The sequence below is a fragment of the Pseudonaja textilis genome, chromosome Z, assembly GCF_049901715.1.
Source record: "Pseudonaja textilis isolate UNSWEBS1 chromosome Z, rPseTex1.2, whole genome shotgun sequence".
Lineage (NCBI taxonomy): Eukaryota > Metazoa > Chordata > Lepidosauria > Squamata > Elapidae > Pseudonaja > Pseudonaja textilis.
The window spans coordinates 132,329,174-132,341,024 of NC_142008.1; the positions used below are offsets into that span (position 1 = coordinate 132,329,174).

The following is an 11,851-nucleotide window of genomic DNA, read 5'->3' on the forward strand; positions in this document are numbered from 1 at the left end:
GTGTTGGTTCCTAGAGACCTCCAGAACTGCTGGCTCTCAAATGCTTTTATGTTGCCTTGGATCATTTGAGCATGCAGGGCGACCAAATTCATTAAAAAAAATTTCCCCAGGCCCCAAGGAGCCTGATACTGAAATTCTGAAAGGATCTTCACATTTTTCTGACTTGGAAAGGTTGAATATTTTTGACCATGAAATCCAGGGGAGTGATAAAGCTTCCTTTTGTAATATGTACTAGAGCAGGTTTCCCCAAAGAAGGGAAGCCTTGATGAACCAGGATTACAAGTCCCATAACTTCTAGCCCATCAGGATTTGTATTTATCAATACAGGGTGTAAAAATCGTATGCCAGCATTTGGCAAGAAAATACTTGGAATGGCTCCATGTGGTTTGAAATCTCTTCTTAGGAACCCGGATTTCTGCCTCTGGTTTCTTATTGTTCTCATGTGCCGGGAATTTTAGATTCTAGTCTTGCACATTAAAGTGACAATTTCCTCCCATACCAATAAAACAGAGGAATTATGATTGCTTGTATTTAGCCTAACCAATTTTCTGACATTATGCAAGAGTCACACAGGAGTCATTTTCCAACAGAAGATTTCTTCTTTTTGAAAGAGTAATCTGATATCTACCAAGCTTTGCTATTTAGCCCATGGCTGGCTCTAAATTTGGCAAAGTGTTTATGGATGAGGCTTCACAACTTTGGCTGGTCATGATAGTTGCAGTGGTACTGACAACCATGCTGCACTGAATAACATCAGGCAACTAGATCTGAGAACACTATTTTCTGATTTCTTAAAATGTTTTTAACTGCTGTTTAGGTTAGAGCCATTGTGGGAAAACTAAATGTGATTGCTGGATTCAGTAGCTGGATGTTGACTAGAATATCTCTTACAGATATAAAAAATAGCATTTTACCAGTATGCAACATTGTGATAAGAATTTTGTCGCACTGTCTTTGAAAAATGTTATCTATCTATCTATCTATCTATCTATCTATCTATCTATCTATCTATCTATCTATCTATCTTGTATATCACCCATCTTGTCAGAGGAGATTCTCTTAAACAAATCCCTCTCCCAAAAGACAGAAGTCTTGGACCCTACATAGAAAACACATTCTTCAAAGGATTGTAAATAGTGGTAAAATGATATATATGGAGAAGACCCTAGATTTCTTATAGTTTTTCTGAATATACAGTATGTTCAAGTACAGGATATATCATTTTAGTCTTTTATTAACATAAGCACTGCAGGATCATTTTAGTTCATTTTTGTTCCAGCCAATAAAATAATCAATTCCTGTATAGCTGATATTGACCAATCCAAAGATAAGCCATGTTCCTGAATCCAACAGTGTGCAATACAGCAGAAAAGATCCTATGTAGCCTGAACTGTGAACTACCATATGTTGTCCTTGCAGTTTAGCTCCTTGGCAAGCTTGAACAACAAAACCTCCTGAAAACCTTCAAAGAACACAGATGGTAAAGGTGAAGAGAACACAGTATAGTTTTGGTTTTTTTTATCAAGGTTTTCACCCCTTAAGGAGGATATTAAAGACCAGAATTTGAGAGCAGTATTTGATTAGTGTGTGGGAAGACAGGTTTCACACTCTATTATAAAAATATTTTTGCAGAGGGTTGGTGGACCAGGACAAGCAACAGAGTTTGATGTAACTTGGCACAATCTGCTGAAATGTAGTCCAAGAAGAGGATAATCTGCCAAGCTCAACCTTCCACTGTTTCTGCTCTTGTTCCTTGACCTCTGCTCTTCTTCCTTGGCTTACTTGCTTTCTCCAGAAATGTGAGCCATGACAAGAGTGAGTAAAAGGAACATTTTCCACTTAGCCTCCTTCTAAAGGTGGAAAGAAAACACCAAGGAGAACCTGCCCAATTTCCTCTTCCCAAGCTTTCAGCTGATGCTTGTCAGGCAAAGATTAGGACCATAAAATAAGTTGCAATTCAAAGAGTTTCCTGCTCAAGCCTATACACGAGAATCTAATTAACTGAAGTTTAATTCTATATTGGTACCAAATAAGGGTCAATGGAATTCAAGAGGAGTTGAACTTGGACCATTTATGACAACTTATTGATTCTAAACTGATGACGTGCTTAGCTCTGCCCCCCAGCTCTGCTTGCTCTTCTCCTGCACTCTGGAATTATTAGGGAAGAGTGTTTGTTAACAGTTTGATACAGAATTTCTGCCAAAGATCTATCTGATGATTTGAAGATAGGTGAATACCACGTTTTTTCTTTCTACTCAAGATCATGTCATAAGATGCACTTCTTTGGATCTGCATTACTGCATTTCATACTTCATACTCAGAGAGTAGAAACACCACACATGCTTAGTTTCCCTTGAGATATTATGTGTCTGCAACCTGACAGGAACAACTTGTGTTCCAGACATAAAATATTGATTCTAGACTTCCTTCAACTATCCCGGTTTTCATCTGCCACATTTTTAACATGCTTCTTTCTCCTCTCATAGCATCCGACAAGAATTTCAGAAAACAGGATTTCTATTTCTCTTATAAATATTTTATAGTTTTAGCTATATAAAAATGCTTTTAAGAAGTTTAATCTCTTTGGTTTATTTCTCTTTGTAGAAGGTGGAGACACAGAAAGGTTATTTTCATGGAACATTCCTACCCATGATTAATTGAATCGTGATTTTCTGGATTGGGCCAATTATCTGGGATTTGGATGGTATTCTGGATTTTGTTTACAGAAGATGGAAATTTAAGATCTTGCCGACTATTTTTGTGGTTCAATGTGCCATATGAAAACAGTCAACATATAAGTGCCACATATTCTCAGGCCCCTGAGAGTGCAGGGTTTCCCAACCTTGGCAATATGAAGATGGGTGGACTTCAACTCCCAGAATTCCCCCGCCAACATAACTGCACCAATCTCCTTCAGCGATGTGGACCAGGTTCCGTGCCCCATTTTCCTCAGTACCTGCTTAATGGTTATCCACAAATATTACCAAGCTTTAATTTTTTTTTCTAGCACAAACTTATAATTCTCCTCAGGATGTAATTTTGCACTTTCACATCTAATATCATCCCCACTTGCAATGCAGTTTTCAAGAACTTTTTCCTAGCTTGTATCTTACTGGGGTTTCTAAGTATGTTTTTCTTTGGCCATATTTGTGCCATGGAGATAACGCCCCCCCCACCTCCCCAGGATATAATTATCTCTTATCATACGTGTACGTAAGATAGAAAAGTAGCATTTGGGCTGGATAGAAGATAGAGGACCAGGGGAGAATGGCAAAGAATCCAGGCACAAACTGAGTTGCAGCCCCCTTGAAGGGACTTGAGGATGAGCCTTGTCTGTATATTGGCCCTACTGCCTTCTTATACATTGTTGATAATTCCTGGCAGTGTAGCATTATCCCAGCTGCTAGCTGAGAAACTTCATCTGATGTCTCCCATCTGCAATGGGTTTATTTTGGTTACAGAAGGTGACACAATACCCAAACCATCCTACACAAACCCTGTTCCAAATCAGCACATACACGCACACGCATATAACACAATCAGGCACATAACTCTATGTGTGCGTGCATGCGTGCGTGGAGCAGTATATGTGTGAAGAAAGAGGGGGATTATATCAGCTACTGAGAAAAGGGATGTCTATGTTTATAGCCAGAGACCAAGGTATGGATTAACAGACAATTAAGTTCATACACACACACATATATACACACATACTTCAATGCAGAGGGATGTTTAAAGAGATGGATGATACTTGGGAAGATAGCTTTTTCACTATTTTACAAGTAGGTTACAAGTAAAGAGACAATAATCTTAAGAGATGCCTATTCTTGATTTCTTGCTTTGCCCATTACGATTCCTGGCTAACTAGATGATTGTAGTGGAAGACTAAAAGGTAAATATTTAAGAGAATATTGGGCACTTTAGAAAATATCAGGAAACACAATGAATTAGTCATACAGATAGTCCTAACTTACAACAGTTCATTTAATGAATATTCAAAATTACAACAGCACTGAAAAAGGGACTTATGACCATTTATCACACTTATGACAGGTGCAGTATCCCCCATGGCCACGTGATCAAAATTCAGATACTTGGCAACTGATTCATATTTATGACAATTGCGATGTCCCAGGATGATCACTTTTTGCGACCTCCTTTAAGCAAAGTCATTACGGAAGCCAGATTCAATTAACATTTGTGTTACTAGCTTAACAACTTTGGCGGTTCACCTAACTGTGGCAAGAAATGTTGTAAAATGGGGCAAAATTCATTTAACACCTGTCTTGATTAGCAACAGAAATTTTGGGCTCAATTGTTGTCATAAGTTGAGGACTACCTGTGTTGCGATACCTGTATTGTGGCAACTATGAGGCCGAAAAAGATGGCTTCAGCCAGGTTCACTTCAGAGTTGACAGTTGACAGAGTTGACAGTGTTACTTACTGCTAGGGTTTTTAATAATTACCTACCTGTCTGTTAACCTGTCTTCTCTTACAATTTGTTGTGTGCAGTTTACTATTTTCTATGTGCAAGATAGGACAGATTAAACATTTAAGACACAAAACATGCCCCAAAATGCACTTGTCTTTCACCCATATACCAGTCCCTATGATTAAATATTACATACATATGGTTTGTGCATGATGTTAATTACCCATGATCTATTTCTCCATGATTTGTCACGTACTGTCCTTGACAGAATTCACCCAGCAGACTAAGCAAAACACATGCACGAGATCTATTGACACAAAAGGCAAAAAAAAAAAACCCTAGCACATGGAAATGGACTGGGAACTATGCCATCTTCCATTGGACATTCATCATTACTGTAAATGTTGGCCTACAAAAACGTGTTGTTGTTTTTTTCACACACTACACCCAGCGGGATATGTTAGCACAATTAAATACACATTCTGGATGGCAAGCCATATACTTGCAAAATTCTGGTATCCATATGCAAGAAACATTGATCCTGTGTTCAAGTAACCGCTTTAGAACTACGTTTGCCCACAGTTCTGTTAGACCTCTCCAACTGGATTCTTCCCAGATTTGTTCATCTCTCATTGGTCCAACCAGCAAGGTTGCAGGACGTCAGATTGGGGAAGGGGACTTCATATTGGAGGGACTGCTACAAAGAAGAAGGGGCAACCTATTTTCCAAAATACTTGAAAGCAGGACAAGAAGCAATGGATGGGAAACTAACCAAGGAGAGAAGCAGCCTAGAACTAAGGAGAAATTTCCTCTAGTGGGAACAATTAATCACAATGGCTCACCTTCAGAAGTTATGGGTTCTCCATTCCTGGAAATTTTTAAGAAGAGACTGGGCAACCATTTGTCTGATATGGCTTAGGGTTTCCTACCTGAGTTGGACTAAAAGATTTCCAACTCTGTCATTCTGTTACATATTTTGAAAGAATGTGAGACTTTAGTGCCTTTGACTATTACCTTTCCAGAGCAAAAAAATATCAAGATGTTATGGATTTGTTTCAATCAGTGAAAATAATATGGCAGTTAGGCCAAATGATCTGTTTGGCATGGACCAAGCCATTTGTCTTTAGTGAGGGCAGCCATCTTTGCCAGCCTCACTCCTGGTCTTCAACAGCAGCAGAATCCACAAAAATGTAACAAGTGAAATCCCTCCTTTTTTAATAGAGGGAAAAACTAAGCTAGGTGAAGCCAAGTGATGCTTTTCCGAAGTTTTGACCTACAACCTCCCTCAGCATCAAACAATGCTGGATAGGGCTAAATAAAATAAAGACTTTGAAGTTGGGAAACAGGTTTTTTTTTTTTTAAGGAGAAAGAATTTCAAATCTGCATCCAGTCACTAATGTCGCTGGATAACTCAGCCTTACCCTGCTGAGGTGAATACCGGTATATTGTGCTGAGCCCCTTGTTTGTGTGATATAATCAGAGTACAATTAATGTAAGCTTGTTTCACAGATCTGTTTTTAGAATAAAAGGGAACATACCTAGCCTAACCCATCTGTTCTCCCCCAAGCTTTGAGAAGATGGGTTGTATCTGTAACACACTAGATGTGCAGGATACGTCTCAGGGATGTTAAGGGACCCCAAATGAATTTTTACAGGACTAATTATTTTTTGGGTAGGTGGGAGGGTTGTTGTTGTTTTACTTCTCTATAAAGAAATGGCATGTGGAAGTAGAAAATCCAATTTCCATTTTACCCGTTGATTTCCAAACTCAAAATGGTAAGCTCCACGTACAAGAAAGCATAAATGCCATTTTGGACTTCAAATCCCAGAATTCCCTAGCCAGCATATCGGCTGGGGAATTCTGGGAGTTGAAGCCCATTTGTCTAAGTCACCAGGTTTGAGAAATACTGGTTTAAGTCTCCCCTTTCACCCAAGAACACCTGTTTATTCACCAGCTTGGTTTATTTATGCCTTGACATCAGAGAAGCCCCAAATTAGCAAATAAGCCTTGGGGGAGTATGGGGGTGTCTAAGTATTGTGCCTGATAAAGCCTTCCTCACCTTAATAATCTTCAAATATGTCAGACTACAGGTGGACTTTTTATATTTAAAAATACTGCTTGCCACTCAGAGCAAGGTATAATATTTAAGTTGAGTGTCTCTGTAAACGTTCTACAATAAATGAACAGCAAATAAATTTCAATCTTCCTACAGAAACCATTTCAGCCTATCCAAGAAGCTCAATGAATTAGAGTCTTCTTTGTTTAAGACCAGCAGTCTAGCCACTATGCCCTACTACTCCCCCCCCCAACCCACTCAGCACCAAGGGAGGCATAATAACATTTCCTCCATCATCCTTTTCACTGCCGGATGCTCCAACTCGCAGCATACTACTATTATTGTAGGAATGATGCTGTGCCTGACACAGATTCACAAAGGTAGTAAAATTAGCTCTCAGCCAGCCTGCCTCCTATTTGGCTCTTGTGTGCTATGCCAGTCTGGTACCGATCTCCATCCCATCCCACCACCAGGGACTTGTCCTTCCACCCATGGCTACATCAGCTTCACCTATCAAGAAGCTCATAGCCATATCACCTCTAGGATTACCTGAGGGAGTCCTGGTCTTCTTTTGTGTAAAAGCACCCAGTCTCTAACCCCCAACTAAGCACCAGGTAGTACGTTACCATTCAGAAAATTGATGTTCCTCTGCTAGCGGGGAGAACCTCCCCCATAACCCCACCAAGGCAGAAGGATAGAAAATTCACATGGATGCCTGTCTTGAAGGAAACTTCCTTATAAAAGACGTTCTTCTGAAGAAGGCAGTCAGCCAAGGAGGAGTGAGAAATATGCTAAGCTTAAATTCATCAGCATATCCAGGACAAGGGGCACGCGCACACACACACACACACACGCACACACACAAAGATCACCCTTGTTCACTGTATAATGTGGGGATCCTCCTCGATAAATCATACGTGCCTGTAAAAGAATATTAATAGGGGGCAGTGGGGGGTGGGGTTACCATAACCCCAGTGTTTGAAAAGGTATGTGTAATGTGCGAAGACAAGGAAAATAGGAGTTAAGAAAAATCATGCAAAAATATCAGGGCATCAAGCAGAAAGACGTACAATACCCGCTGCGAAATTATTCTGATAGGCAGATTAATGCTTGGAAAAAATTGAGGGGAAAACCTTCTCTATCAGTTTCTTAGTCACATGCATACACACACACACACACACAGAGAGATACACACAGCATAATAGTGCAAGCATCCTCAATCTTGTATTCTTCAAATGTGTTTGGACTACAACTTCCAATATTCCTGATGATCAGCCTCCATGACTGGAATGATGATCATGGCAGCCCAACCAATATATCTGGAGGCTGGAGAAGGCTGCCCTGATGTATCATCCAGAGAAAGGTGTTAAAGGTTCTTGCATCCTCCCTTAGCCTGTCCTACTAAACCTGCACAACACACTAACACAACCTCAGAAGCAGGCTAAGCAGAAAACACTACAAGAAACCAGTCTCATGTTCTGTCTGAAATCACCTGCCTGCCTATCAGTGAGGAGCTAAAGAAATCTATGTATGACACCAATTCTCTCCCCTGTCCTAATACACACACACACGCACACACACCTAGCGTTGCTGTGCTCTTGTAGCATAGCAGATACATCCTATCATTCTGGCCCTAGAACACCACAATAGAAGTATGACTCTCAGACAAAAAAAATCTTATGCTCCTGACACATTGATTATCTTTCTTGCCAAAATGGGGAAAACAATAAAGGTATTTACAGCAGCAGCAGCAGCAGCAGCATCAAGTTGATGACAATTGGTCCAAACATGGTTAAAAAAAAACAACAATGAAAATTTGCACTTGTCCCAAGAAGGCAATACGCGTGTAGTGGCAAAGAAAGTTGCCACCTGCAGTATCCCACAATCTTAGACTGGGGATTATTATTCCAATAATAATCCCCAGTAATCCTTGTACTTCAGCACCCACTACCCAAAAGCAGATTTAAGATAACTCTATAAGCATATAGCATCCAGCCACACACTGGCTATCAAGAAGGAATTAAAAGGTGCAGATTTTTCAAGTTGAAGCCCATTCCTTAAAAAAAAACAACCCCAAGGATTCAAGACCCCAACCATTACACACCTGCCACATACCTAGGTAGTCCACAACCACCATTGCACTGTTTAGTGTGAGAAAGGCCACAAACTGGTAAAGGAGCCGAAGTTGTACAAAGTAGCAGTCACATCTGGACGAATCAGCCCCAAAGGATGAAATAAACAAGGGGATTCTTTCTTAAAATCAGCAAGGGCTGTGGGGTGGAGATAATGGGTTGCCGATGGCCCCAGTTTTTCCAGTATATACAGAACTCTGGTCTCTGTAGTTCTGCCTGGCATGCTGGTTTATGGAATGACACCGGGCAGGCTGCATAGTTCCAAGGCATGAATGCAGAGGGGCACGCACGCACTTCCCCCTCCCCCCGCCCCAGAACCAGCAGGGCCCGGGGGAAGCCAGCTCAGGGAAGGCAGGCAGTGATTCTCAAGTAATAGGCTTGGCCGACCATGGCAGGGATCGGCCGGAAGGGCAGCCGCTCGTCTCACCTTGCGGTTAGAACGCCGCGGGGGCTCCGGATTCCTTGCTCGCCTTCCCCCACACCTGCATCGCTCCCCTGCTTGTTACTTCGCCTTGTTTTGCACTCCGACGTCGGCGGCGACCGGGGAGGGGAGCAGGTTTGGGGAAAACCGCCTTTTCCCCTTTTCTGAGAGGGGAGGCGAAATGGGGACCCCCCGGCTTCAAGGGCCGGCCCTCTGCAAGCCCAAAGGCCAGGGGTCTATTGCTGGACGCCCCATCCAGAAGTTTGCTTCATTCCAAAGTGAGGAAGAAGAAAGAGTGTATGAACGTGTGTGTGTGTGTGTGTGTGTGTGTTGTGGGGTGGGGGGGGGGGGAAGAGGAGGAGAGGACGGGTGCAGCGTTTCGAAAGGGGCGACGGAATAGAAAAAGGAAACGCTGCAGCAGTGGACAAGAGGGTGGTAAATCTCGATTGGGGAGCTGGAGAGAAGGAGGGAGGGAGAAGGAGGGTGGAAGGAAGGAAGGAAGGAAGGAATGCAGCAGCGGGCAGGGAGGGGGGCAATGACAGAAGGGGGGGGAAGCAGCGAAAGAAGGCAGGCAGCGGCTAGGAAGAGGCGGCGGTGGGTAGAGAAGGGGGACGGCTGCAGCAGCAACGGCGGCGGCGGCAGACGAAAGGCTGGAAGCCGAAGAAGGGACCGCTGGAGGACGAGAAGGGGGGGCGAGGCAGGAGAGTGGAAAGAAAGAGGGAGGGAAGAGAATGAATGCAGCGGGAGGAGGGGCTAGGGGAGCAGCCGGGAAAGCCGCCTCAGCGGACGGAGGGGAGCGAGAAAAGCCGGCGCCGAGCAAGCAAGGTTGTCGGCAGGCGTGAAGCACAGAGGGGGCGAGGAAGGGGACGATCGCAGATGGTCCAAAGGGAGGCCAAAGCGACGCAATTGCTAGGGGAAGAAGAGGGAGAGCGAAACGTAAGAGGAAGAGGAGAAGGCTGGGCGGAAAACCGGAGAGAAAACCCAACAAGCCTCCAAAAAATCGCAGCAGGGGAGAGAGGGCGGGGGGGGAACAGCCGTCTAGGGAAACCACGCGCGCGCGCACAGAGAGAGAGAGAGAGAGAGACGCAAAGAAAGACAAAAGATCAGAGGATGGAAATGCCCAGGCCTCTACGAGCCACAGAGCTCCCCGTTTCTTGAAAGCATCCCGCCGACGGATGGGGAGGGAGAAAGAAGGCTCGGCTCTTCTCAGCCAGTGGCCGTAGCGGTGAGCAAGAGGGAGCTGAGCCGCAGCGGGGACGGACAGGAAGGCAGTCGCCGCCGCCGCTACCGAGCTTGTCCTGGGGGCTTCGATCGGGCACTGGTGCCGCAGTCGGCTGCCGAGAGGCGGCTGGGCTGTCTGTGAGTCGGTTCCCCCGCTTTTTCGCGCACACGTACGCACACACACACACACACACACACACACACACACACACACACACACACGGGCGCGCGCGTGCTCACAGACCAACACACATACACACAGAGACCCACACACCCAGGAGGGAAAGCACTGGGCGCCCCCGCTGCCGGATCCCGCTGGATCACGGGATCCGCTTGGCTGGGAACTGACGAGGGGCGAGAGGAGAATTCACAATCACCCCCAGCTCAGCAGCACCCAGCCCGGCTCACTGCAGCTGGCCGTGATGTCAGAGGTACCACTCTTAAAGGGACCGACAGACCGGCTGGCGCTCGCAGTTTTGCCCGCTCAGCCGCTGTCTGACTCGGTGTGCGTGTGTATATGCGCGTGAGCGCGCGGAATTGGGGCGCGCGTGTTGATATGCGAGTGGCGTTTGGAAGGGATCTAAAACGAGAGGGGTACGCAGGACGACAGAGCGTCGCGGTGAAGGGAGAGAGATGAGAGAGGAGGTCCCAAACTGAGAGAACCTCACCGGATTTTGCCCATTGACTCACGCCCGTTTAATGGATGCGACTGCTCAGCTGGATCGTTCAAGAACTACTGCTGTGAAAATGTAAACGTCCGGGGATTCTGATTTGTGTATATTATATAGATTTCGTGCCTGTGTGTGTTTGTGTCTTAACTTGCCAGCCATCCTGAAGTTTCGGAGTTAGGTCGGCTACGGCTTCCCAGACCCCACATCACAAGCTCAGGGGGAAGGGGTGCGCGTGTGCATCCCTGGGGGTGGGGGTGGGCAGACAATTGAAGTGAAAGAGCGATTTCGGTCACAGAATCTTTTAAACGCCCGAAAAAGGCAGACTTAACCACCAAACAATTAGAAAAGATCAAAAGCTGGACTGAACGTTTAAATAACCTTTGAGAGGAAATTCTTGGGTCCCCTAACTCTGTCAGTCTGATCTTTTTGGGGGGCGGGGGGGGGAAGTACTGATATTTAAAAGACCTGGGTGGCTTTTAAGATCCCCCTTTCTTCTTCCTATTTCATTTGGGGAGTGCCCTCAAATTTTGCTTTAATTGTGTCTTTGTTGTTTCATTTACAGAACTTTAGGGGAGCCCCAGATATTGTCTACCATCCTCACCCCACCCACCCCTGTCCCTCCCACACATAGAGAGTGGGGGGAGATTGTCCTATTTATTACAGTTGAAACTCTGAAAGTGCAGAAAAAAGCAACAGAGATGATTGGAGAGCTGGAGACTGAAACATAGGATGATACCCAGTTTGTAGGAACTGGGTACGTGTAGTCTAGGGGTGAGCTGATAGGTTTGAGGGGTTATCACACAGAAAAGGGGGTAAGTCTATTCTCCAAAGCATCTGAGGGCTGGACAAGAAGTAAGGGATGAAAACTTATCACGTGATCCAACCGAGAACTAAGGAGAAGTTTTCTAACTATGAGA

General features: G+C 44.5%; 1 protein-coding gene across 2 annotated transcripts in view; it reads right to left on the reverse strand.

The window, feature by feature from the left end:
- CACNG7 (calcium voltage-gated channel auxiliary subunit gamma 7) overlaps positions 1-11,020 on the reverse strand; it is a 45,881-nt gene extending 34,861 nt beyond the window's left edge. For both annotated transcript variants that reach the window (XM_087917427.1, XM_026712017.2), the window contains exon 1: positions 9,049-11,020. The gene's annotated coding sequence lies outside the window, so the exon portion shown is untranslated. The remainder of the gene's footprint in view (positions 1-9,048) is intronic.
- Between the last annotated feature and the right edge of the window lie 831 nt (positions 11,021-11,851).